The following is a 12,187-nucleotide window of genomic DNA, read 5'->3' on the forward strand; positions in this document are numbered from 1 at the left end:
GCTTTGAGTCTTTAAAGCATGGACATAACATGCTTAGGGGATGTTGGCAGTAGATGACTTGGGTTGTTCAAAATGCAGTAATGGAGAAAATGCATGTTATAGTTGAAAGAACAGAAGTGTAAATACATTTGACGACATGTGACGTTACACAACAATAAAACTGCACATCAGTGACATATTTCAATCCTGTCTGTGTGGACAAATGGGAGCAGTGGTGCTCATGGAGCCGGACCTAAGCTGTGCGTTTTTGTGAAGCAGCCCGTTATTGAAGGAGCTGCTCAGTTTTTACTCAGTGTCCTATACAGGCATCCTCCTCTAACAAGGAGGACACCGTATTTAATACTGCCCTGGTTCTAGGGTGCACAGTGTTGATTATTTATTTTCTGTCATCCTTTTAGAAGCAGCTGCCCTAGCAGACTATTCCAAAGAAAGTGCAAAGTGCACCACAGAGTCAGAAAGGCCTGCAGCAGGTGTGCCTCTCAGCAGATAATCTGCTTGCCATTTCATTTGTTAAGAGTGTTATTCACTTGACTCGTTTTAATATTGTGTACTCAATTTGACAGTGACAACATACGTGCAGTTTCTAGTGAAATCAGTAAAAATTGAGATGTTAAGTATTAAACCCGGCCTACATTACTTCTAAAACAACTACAGCTTATAAAACAATTATATCTAATCATTATCTAAGACAAAGACACACGTCTACAGTGTGTCTTTGTCTTGTCTCCTTACCCTCACCCCAACCAATTGGGGCAGATAGCTGCCCCTCCCTGAGCCTCGTTCTGACAAAAGTTTCTTTCAGCTAAAAGAGAGTTTTTCCTTCTCACCCTCCCCAAGTGCTTGCTCACAGGGGACTGCTCGTTTGTTGATGGTTTTCAATATACAATATAAAGAACATTGAGGTGACTGCTGTTGTGATTTAGTGCTAAAAAATGAATAAAAACTGTATTACATATTTGCCTATGTCATTGTAAAGTGCAGTTAAAAAATGTATGTCTGTGAGCACATAAGTGAGTACAGTACGACCACATAAACCTGAAACACAGTAAAATTAAAAAATAAAGTAAAATTGAAATATAAAAGTTAGGTTTGTAGTGTAGATTTTTTTCAGTGTACCGTGTCTCATTTGTAATCTTTTTCTCTTGTTCTCGTGTATTTTTTTGTTGTATTTCATGTAGTGTATATTTTATTGTGCTGCATAGTTTTCATTTTATGTGTTTTGCTATTTTCAAAGAACATTTATACTAAATCTTAACAAGAAACAAATTGACACATTTGTTACCTTCGATCTTCTCAGAGAGCCCTGTTTAAAATGTGGCTGCACACACAAGAACACAGGTAAATAACTGGCTGCTACTTTTGGAAATTAGATACTCTCAGTAATCAAATTATAACAATTATAAGAGATTTTGCTCAGGTGCAAAACATAGTTCTTTAGTTACTAACGCACAATCAAGCTCTGGTATAAAAAATGATCAGTTATCAGCCATGATCTTTACTCCGTTTGTCTGTGTTGGGTGTGTCTAAACAGTGTTAAAGAAATTCATGGAGATTTTTTTGTGCAGGGGCCAGACTTCTGCGTCATAGTGAGACAGAAAAACTTGTTGAACAGGATCCCAGGTATCACTGATGATCAGAAAAGATGAGGAAACATTTTTAGTTACAATCGAGAAAGAAGTCCATCATGTTTTGTCATTTTTTCCAATGAAAAGCAACTGCTCAGGTGACAAACTCATAGAAGTTTAATTATTTGAAATAAAACATTTGCACTAGTCATATATTCCTTCTTTGTAAACCACTTCCTTAAATTTACAGCAGTCACAGTAGTCACTGATTTGCATCTGACCTGTTTACATTGTAACGGCTGTGAGATGCCACACTCACAGGTGTATGAAGCAGGAACAACTGGTTTCAGAAAGTGACTCTACACAGTTCATCTTTTATTTCTTTTTTAATCTTATTTACGCTTGATGGTGAACTGAAGATTTGCACTAGATTAAGTATCAGTGGTGTTGAAAGGTGAGTATGATTTTTAGATTTTATGACTCCCAACCTTGGGTCTTCCCAACTTGCCATATTTGAACTTCTTCCTCTGTCTGTTTCACGTTGGTTCAGGAATGTGTCCAAGTTAGATCTGGCCACCGTTAAACTCTTAATTATTACATCTTTTTAAGACTGTTATTCTCTAGAATCAGAAGGAAAGGGGGGGAATAGCGGGAAGAAAAGTGCACATGTTTAAGACACTAATCAGAGGTTCAGACAATATTCTATGATTTGACCAGTTTTTTTGTTAAGGTAATATGTTGATTGGTTGTAAAAACACCTTTGCTCCAAATACTTACAGAGTTTCCTGAAAACCTACATTTTTACTATAGCTGTTTACCTGTATATAAAAGTATTCCCCATGTGTATGCACACACACACATATATATATGTATATGCATTATCCATAATATACATGCCTTTTAGGTGCGGAGAGTCTGGTGGTAAAGCAGTATTATTTCCCACATTCATAGTATTAAATTTTGTTGACAATCATTTGTACTAAAGGGCAACATTTAATGCAAAAGTCCTCATGTTTGTCCAGTAAAACAAGTACAACTTAATGTACAACCTTAAATTTACAATAACACAAACAACATAAAAAGATGTTTTTGGTTTGTCTACTGGAGGAAAATACTACACCTTGTAATGTATATTTTATGTACATACAGTGGGGCAAAAAAGTATTTAGTCAGCCACCGATTGTGCAAGTTCCCCCACTTAAAATGATGACAGAGGTCAGTAATTTGCACCAGAGGTACACTTCAACTGTGAGAGACAGAATGTGAAAAAAAAAATCCATGAATCCACATGGTAGGATTTGTAAAGAATTTATTCGTAAATCAGGGTGGAAAATAAGTATTTGGTCAATAACAAAAATACAACTCAATACTTTGTAACATAACCTTTGTTGGCAATAACAGAGGTCAAACGTTTACTATAGGTCTTTACCAGGTTTGCACACACAGTAGCTGGTATTTTGGCCCATTCCTCCATGCAGATCTTCTCGAGAGCAGTGATGTTTTGGGGCTGTCGCCGAGCAACACGGACTTTCAACTCCCGCCACAGATTTTCTATGGGGTTGAGGTCTGGAGACTGGCTAGGCCACTCCAGGACTTTTAAATGCTTCTTACGGAGCCACTCCTTTGTTGCCCGGGCGGTGTGTTTTGGATCATTGTCATGTTGGAAGACCCAGCCTCGTTTCATCTTCAAAGTTCTCACTGATGGAAGGAGGTTTTGGCTCAAAATCTCACGATACATGGCCCCATTCATTCTGTCCTTAACACGGATCAGTCGTCCTGTCCCCTTGGCAGAAAAACAGCCCCATAGCATGATGTTTCCACCCCCATGCTTCACAGTAGGTATGGTGTTCTTGGGATGCAACTCAGTATTCTTCTTCCTCCAAACACGACGAGTTGAGTTTATACCAAAAAGTTCTACTTTGGTTTCATCTGACCACATGACATTCTCCCAATCCTCTGCTGTATCATCCATGTGCTCTCTGGCAAACTTCAGACGGGCCTGGACATGCACTGGCTTCAGCAGCGGAACACGTCTGGCACTGCGGGATTTGATTCCCTGCCGTTGTAGTGTGTTACTGATGGTGACCTTTGTTACTTTGGTCCCAGCTCTCTGCAGGTCATTCACCAGGTCCCCCCGTGTGGCTCACCGTTCTCATGATCATTTTGACCCCACGGGATGAGATCTTGCATGGAGCCCCAGATCGAGGGAGATTATCAGTGGTCTTGTATGTCTTCCATTTTCTGATGATTGCTCCCACAGTTGATTTTTTCACACCAAGCTGCTTGCCTATTGTAGATTCACTCTTCCCAGTCTGGTGCAGGTCTACAATACTTTTCCTGGTGTCCTTTGAAAGCTCTTTGGTCTTGGCCATGGCGGAGTTTGGAGTCTGACTGTTTGAGGCTGTGGACAGGTGTCTTTTATACAGATGATGAGTTCAAACAGGTGCCATTCATACAGGTAACGAGTGGGGGACAGAAAAGCTTCTTACAGAAGACGTTACAGGTCTGTGAGAGCCAGAGACTTTCCTTGTTTGAGGTGCCCAAATACTTATTTTCCACCCTGATTTACGAATAAATTCTTTACAAATCCTACCATGTGAATTCATGGATTTTTTTTTCACATTCTGTCTCTCACAGTTGAAGTGTACCTCTGGTGCAAATTACTGACCTCTGTCATCATTTTAAGTGGGGGAACTTGCACAATCGGTGGCTGACTAAATACTTTTTTGCCCCACTGTATATGTACATATAGATTCACTTTGACTTTATTACCCGATTCATTTATCAGATCTTTTCCTTTAAAGTCTTGCTTTTTATATTTATCAGTGGACATAAGAATGTGCATTATGCACAGCACATAGTAAAATAACTTGAACTTGAACATGATGTCAAAGATTCTTCTGATGGAATGAAGCTTTTCACTACAAATTCTAGAGGAAAAATGAACTGAATTTGTTTTCTCTTTGTGTTTGCAGTAGTATCAGTTGTACATCCTCATGCTTGGATAAGCATCAGCTGCTACCATGAACTATGCACTGTTTCTAAACCTGCTGGCAGGTGGGTCTAAACACAGCTTTCAGTTTTTCCATTAACCATACAAGAATAGCACACCAGACATCAGATCTATTTTATCAGCATCTAGAAAACATGCAGGTACCTACCAGGCAACTAAACCAGAACCCTCTAACTTTCTTTTTTCTATGCTAGAATGTTATGGGCTTCAATGCTGCACAAATCTATAATTATGTTAGCAAATTAACATAACAACTTGAAAAAATAAAATGTTGTATGAGGATTTGAAATGGGCATTAAAGGTGAGAAAACCCCGACGCTGATGGAACTTTGCAGAGAACACTGGTCATTACAGCAAATCAATACTGAAAACTGGTGAACAATTATGTAAAATCCCCATAGAAGGTTTAGTTCAAAGATGGCAATACAAGCGTCTGAGGTTTACTATTTATTTTACCCATTAACAAATATAAATGAATTCATCCTTTAGTTCAGGGGTCGGCAACCTTTCTGATGAGTAGTGCCATCTAAAATTTCCTCAGAAGTCAATGTGCCATATGATTGCATTAGCAATACATTTAATAACGCTCTTTATGAACAGTTACACACTATATAGAACCACTTTATAGAATTATATTTTGTTCGCAGATGTTGGCAGCTATCAGCAAATAGTTATCAGCTATTTTGAAACAAAAAAAGACACTTTTTATCCATAAGAAGAACTCCATAACAGCAAATGAACTGTACAACAGAAAATGCAAATGCTATTTATGGTCTCCTCACAACAATAAAGAAAAATAAGAAAAATAAACTGGGCAAATATGGCATGTTTGTTAATACAGAGATACACATGTTAATGTGATATCTGGTCTCCCACTCAGATAAAAAGGTCTCCGAGTGTCCAGTGTTCAGACGGCTACCTAAGGACACTCTTCGTGTGAGAGAAAATCTGCTCACACAGATATGTAGAACCAAATACTGTCAATAAGGCCTCTGCAATGTTCTGAAGACAGTTAAACTTGTGAGATAGTGATGTCCAGCAGGTGAAAATACAAGCTCCATGAACACGCACAGCTGTGGATTCCAGCTGCGTTCATAGTTCCGCAAACTTTGACCCCCACAGAGTCAAGGTTTTCAGTTCAATCAGCTGCAATTCAATGTCGCATTAACTGGCATTTTCTCAGCCTGTTAATGTGAGACAAATCCAGCTGCTCATTAAAGCTTTCTGGTTTGATTAGAAAAGCAAACATTGGTCCATGCACCTGAAAGTCCCGAAAACACATTGTGAATTCTGCCTCGAGTCTACGGATGCATCCGTTTATTTCTGCGGTGCTGACGCTGTGCTGAGCGTACAGCTCCTGACGCATTTTTAGTGTTGGAATGTGGAAATTTCAACATCACTTGAAAAAACTGCCAGCTAGCACGTCCCTCTCACAGGTAGGCTAAGTTATTTTTAGCCAATTACAAGATGAATCTGGTAGTTGGGGTTGTTAGCTCACGTACGACAGAGGTCGATTATGTCAGAGGTCGATTATCTTGTTAATAATTTTACCTCCTCACTACGTACGACTCTGGACACTGTAGCTCCTGTGAGAATTAAGGTCTCTAATCAGAAGTACCTGACTCCGTGGTATAATTCTCAAACACGTAGCCTAAAGCAGATGACTCGTAAGCTGGAGAGGAAATGGCGTGTCACAAATTCAGAGGATCATCATTTAGCCTGGAGAAATAGTTTGCTGCTTTATAAGAAAGCCCTCCGCAAAGCCAGAACATCTTACTATTCATCACTGATTGAAGAAAATAAGAACAACCCCAGGTTTCTCTTCAGCACTGTAGCCAGGCTGACAAAAAGTCAGAGCTCTTTTGAGCCAACCATCCCTTTAACGTTAACTAGTAATGACTTCATGAACTTCTTCACAAATAAAATTTTTATCATTAGAGAAAAAATTACCAGTAATCATCCCACAGATGTAATATTATCTACAGCTACTCTTAGTACCATTGATGTTAAGTTAGACTCTTCTTCTCTAATTGATCTTTCTGAGTTAACTTCAATAATTACTTCCTCCAAACCATCAACGTGTCTTTTAGACCCCATTCCTGCATAACTGCTCAAAGAAGTCCTGCCATTAATTAATTCTTTGATACGATCAACCTATCTCTAATAATCAGCTATGTACCACAGGCCTTCAAGCTGGCTGTAGTTAAACCTTTACTCAAAAAGCCATCTCTAGACCCAGCAGTCTTAGCTAATTATAGGCCAATCTCCAACCTTCCTTTCATATCAAAAATCCTTGAAAGAGTAGTTGTCAAACAGCTAACTGATCATCTGCAGAGGAATGGTTTATTTGAAGAGTTTCAGTCAGGTTTCAGAGCTCATCACAGCACAGAAACAGCTTTAGTGAAGGTTACAAATGATCTTCTTATGGCCTCTGACAGTGGACTCATCTCTGTGCTTGTCCTGCTAGACCTCAGTGCAGCATTCGATACTGTCGACCATAATATCCTATTAGAGCGATTAGAACATGCTGTAGGTATTACAGGTACTGCACTGCAGTGGTTTGTATCATATCTATCTAATAGACTCCAATTTGTGCATGTAAATGGAGAGTCCTCTTCACACACTGAGGTTAATTATGGAGTTCCACAGGGTTCAGTGCTAGGACCAATTCTGTTTACATTATACATGCTTCCCTTAGGCAGCATCATTAGAAGACATAGCATACATTTTCACTGCTATGCAGATGACACCCAGCTCTATCTATTCATGATGTTACGGCCGAGAGGGCCAGGCTGTGGGTGTGGACTCAAATGCAGACACAGAGGGAGGCAAAACAGGCGTGAACACAGTGCTTTATTTACAGTGCCTAGTAAAATTACAAAGCAGGAAACTTTGAATGCTATGAGCTGTGGAAGCTATGAACTGAGAACTATGAGGCCAAACTATGAACATGAAACTCTGACTGAGTGCTATGACTAGGTGCAAGATTTCATAGACGGATCCTGGGAATGGACAAAGGGGCAGCGGCTTGGGTGGAGGTACACAGTCACTATAATGACAAAAGACAGGCAGTCAGTGGCAGTCTAGTGAATCATAGCCGAAGGATTAGACTGTGGTGGTTAAGGCTTACGCGTTGCAGGTGAAAGTGTCATGCAAGGAGTCTCCAGAGAGGGTCCAGAATATACTTGGAGCAAGGGACCTGGCAGGGAGGCAGGCAGGTGGAGTCTTATGATGATAAGGAAGCAACCAGCATCCAGGCGGAGATGTGTGTAGTTCAGCGTGACGGCCAGGTGGGTCCTATGACAAAGAAAACACGGTGAGGAGAAATGCAATTTTTAGGAGGCTCTCACAAGGGCTTGGGAGCCTAGCACTAACGTGAGTTAGCAGTAGATCTGGCAGAGGTCTGTTGTGAGTGCTGGCCTTATATACTGGTGACTTGATTGGTGTGAAAGCTGATTGGAGTCTCTGCCTGAAGGTGGAGCCCAGCAGAGTGGAAAAACCCCGCACTCACCCGGACCATGACACATGAAGCCAGATAACACACACCAATTAGTTAAACTGCAGGAATGTCTTAAAGACATAAAGACGAGGATGGCCGCTAACTTTCTGCTTCTTAATTCAGATAAAACTGAGGTTATTGTACTCGGCCCTGAAAATCTTAGAAATATGGTATCTAAGCAGATTCTTACTCTGGATGGCATTACCTTGGCCTCCAGTAACACCGTGAGGATCCTTGGAGTCATTTTTGTCCAGGACATGTCCTTCAACGCACATATTAAACAAATATGTAAGACTGCTTTCTTCCATTTGCGCAACATCTCTAAAATTAGAAATATCCTGTCTCAGAATGATGCTGAAAAACTAGTTCATGCATTTATTACTTCCAGGCTGGACTACTGTAATTCATTATTATCAGGATGTCCAAAAAACTTGCTGAAAAGCCTTCAGCTAATCCAAAATGCTGCAGCAAGAGTCCTGACAGGGACTAGAAAGAGAGAGCATATTTCTCCTCTTTTGGCTTCCCTTCATTGGCTTCCTGTTAAATCCAGAATTGAATTCAAAATCCTGCTCCTCACATACAAGGTCTTAAATAATCATGCCCCATCTTATCTTAATGACCTTGTAGTACCATATCACCCTATTAGAGCACTTCGCTCTTGCTCTGCAGGCCTACTTGTTGTTCCTAGAGTATTTAAAAGTAGAATGGGAGGGAGAGCCTTCAGTTTTCAGGCCCCTCTTCTGTGGAACCAGCTTCCAGTTTGGATTCGGGAGACAGACACTATCTCTACTTTTAAGATTAGGCTTAAAACTTTCCTTTTTGCTAAAGCATATAGTTAGGGCTGGACCAGGTGACCCTGGATCCTCCCTTAGTTATGCTGCAATAGATGTAGGCTGCCGGGGATTCCCATGATGCATTGAGTTTTTCCTTTCCAGTCACCTTTCTCACTCACTATGTGTTAATAGACCTCTCTGCATTGAATCATATCTGATATAAACCTCTGTCTCTCTTCCACAGCATGTCTTTTATCCTGTCTTCCTTCTCTCACCCCAACCGGTCGCAGCAGATGGCCACGCCCCTCCCTGAGCCTGGTTCTGCCGGAGGTTTCTTCCTGTTAAAAGGGAGTTAGGGGGTCATATAATTGTTGGGTTTTTCTCTTTATCTATGAAGCGCCTTGAGGCAACTTTTGTTGTGATTTGGCGCTATATAAATAAAATTGAATTGAGTTGAACATACCGTCATTAAGAAGCGGCACAACTAATGTGTCTATGTGAGCTAATTTGCGATGTGCACCGCTGGCTAGTATGCAGTACGAGTTATTCTAACTGAGTGTAAAAAGTCAGCACAACGAAAATAAACCACACCTAAACTTGTTTATATCTGATCCCAGATAGACTGCAGGTCATAACTTCTTACCTGATGTTCAGTTCACCTGACACTCGGACCGGTGGCTGCCTCGGGTCTCTCCTCCTCTTGCCTCCCCTTTCCCTCATCCACCAGCTGGAACCCAAACTTGAGTGACAATGTGACCTAAATTACATCCTGGGGAAAATTGTGTCACCACCTCAGAGTTCATGTCAGGAGTATGATCACAAACGTCCTAGTGTCTTCACCAGGGCTTTTAGAATAATAATGGGGCGACAAAAGCCTTAATCCTTAAAAATGTATCACATACATTTGCAAAGTTATGGTTACAGACTTGTCTCACCTGTTCACTTTTATTTTGAGTTTAATTAATTTGCTAAAAGGACAATGCACTCAAAAGTCATTAGAGTACATGTAAAAATTTTCATCTATTTTTTCTTTTTTTTTCTTCTTTTTTACATATTGTGTAAAAATGTAAGTTAGTGGGGTTGGGTTAATTGGTGAACCACTTGATGTGAGTGCGAATGATTGTCTGTCTCTCTGAGTTAGACCTCAGTTAGGCTGGCGACCTCTCCAGGTTGTACTCTACGTTTTGCCCCAAGTATTAAGGGAAGAAAATAGATGTAAAATGTTAACAATTTAAACCTATCTGGTTAAGTGAAGTTTACTTGACTGGTATATATTCAGATTATACCAAGCAAATGTTCCTTAACGACTAATTATTTAAGTCAGTAAACATTTGATTTGATATTTTTCGGCTGCACTTTACTCAAAATTATTTTTTTGGGTTTATGAGGGCAAATCATTTTTTTTGAGTGCACTGTGATACATATACTCACATCTACGGAAGAGGATTAGGGCCACTGGGAAAAAAAAAACAGAATTCTGACTTTAATCTCAGAATTCTGAGAAAAAAAGTCAGAATTCTGAGATTAAAGTCAGAATTCTTTTTTTTCCCCAGTGGCCCTAATCCTCTTCCGTACACATCACAGCAAAATGATTTAGGTTTTAATTTTTGCTATTGCTTATAGCATGTTATACTACATTAGTTTATGTAAAACTGTTTGGTTTTCATCTCTTCCACAGCTTTGTACATAATTCAGGACAAATCGATAAATGAGGCTTTTGCAAATGAAGAACAGCTGCTAAAAAGTGATAATTCATCCACACCAAAACCAAGGATTTCATCTACAGAAGCAAATACATTTACTCCAACAACCACTCCGAAAACCAGCTTGAATAGAACAGAGGAAATCCAAGGAGAAAACAGAACATCAGAACCAAATAAGCATAAACTTACAACATCAAAAAATGAAATTCAAAATATAAGCCCTGGTAACGTTACACACTTGACTGATAGTCATGAACGTACCCAAATCAGCCAATCACCAAATGCAAACGTAGGCCAAGCAGTATCAGAACACGAAATTCTATCAACAATCTTAACTCCGGCAACACAGTCAGAAACTCCAGCAGGAGCTAGACCATCAGAGACAGTCAAATCAGCGGCTTCACCAATGTCAACGTCAGCATCATCTACAACAGAGCCATCCAAAGGTGGCAATCAAACCTATGGCTCAACAACAACAACCCGACATACAACACCAACAAACAGTGCATCTGGTTCTAGTACAACAGGGGTGAAAACCCAAACTGCAGGATCTGCGGACACAGTGGCCATTACAACTCCCAAACAGTCTGGTCCACTCACAACTGATATACATGCATCTACAACAGCCCTTACATCAACACAAACGACAGTGTCTATTACAGCAACAACAACTGAGCCTACAGCATCTACAAAGGAAAGCATCACCACAACAAGGCAGACAACATCATACACAGAAACAGAATTCACAACACCAACAAATAGCACTGTACCATCGAACCTAACCACAACATCGTTTCCAATCACATCAAATCAAAAAGCTTTATCAGGAAACACAGCATCACAACAAAGTACAGGCGATGAAACAACAAACATGCAAACAGAAACTTCCACTTTTAAATCAACAAAAGAAATGCCAACAGATGTCCCAAAACCAACCTACACACCATCATATAGAAGTGAAGGCACAACTCTTCAACCACTGGCCACAGCATCCACAAATGTGTCACCCACATCTGTAACAAGACCAGCAACCAAGGAGGAAGGTAGCAGTACTGATCAGTTTACACAAGAATTTACCAAATCTGCAGCATCTGTGACAACTACGTCAGTAACACCAACTCAGGTCATACAACATATAGCACAATCAACCATGACAGAAAACACTTCACTGGAAACATTTCAGAGTACACCTGAGGGAACACCAGAATCACCAAAAAGTACGGCTATTCTAACAGGATCTAGCACATCAGAAACGGCCCCATCAAAAACAAATGAATGGTATACAACTTCAAATCAGTCTGCTGGATCAACAGATGGTAAAGGTTCCACACCATCATATGGTGAATCAGTGACCAACACAATAACGCAAACTACAACAGCTTCGCTTGCAACATCACAGGATTTATCAACAATCTTAACTCCGGCAACACAGTCAGAAACTTCAGCAGGAGCTAGACCATCAGAGATAGCCAAATCAGCGGCTTCACCAATGTCAACGTCAGCATCATCTACAACAGAGCCATCCACAGGTGGGAATCAAACCTATGGCTCAACAACAACAACCCGACATACAACACCAACAAACAGTGCATATGGTTCTAGTAAAACAGGGGTGAAAACCCAAACTGCAGGAT

The 12,187-nt window shown here is 40.2% G+C and overlaps 1 long non-coding RNA gene across 1 annotated transcript; it reads right to left on the bottom strand.

Annotated features, from left to right (window-relative positions):
• Positions 1 to 7,412: 7,412 nt before the first annotated feature.
• LOC145420925 (uncharacterized) lies at positions 7,413 to 7,975 on the bottom strand. The gene is made up of 2 exons (XR_013902160.1): positions 7,709 to 7,975; positions 7,413 to 7,627 (listed from the first exon to the last, which is right to left on the bottom strand). It is a non-coding gene; the product is annotated as an uncharacterized LOC145420925 (long non-coding RNA).
• Between the last annotated feature and the right edge of the window lie 4,212 nt (positions 7,976 to 12,187).

Source organism: Astatotilapia calliptera, chromosome 3 (genome assembly GCF_964374335.1).
Source record: "Astatotilapia calliptera chromosome 3, fAstCal68.1, whole genome shotgun sequence".
NCBI lineage: Eukaryota > Metazoa > Chordata > Actinopteri > Cichliformes > Cichlidae > Astatotilapia > Astatotilapia calliptera.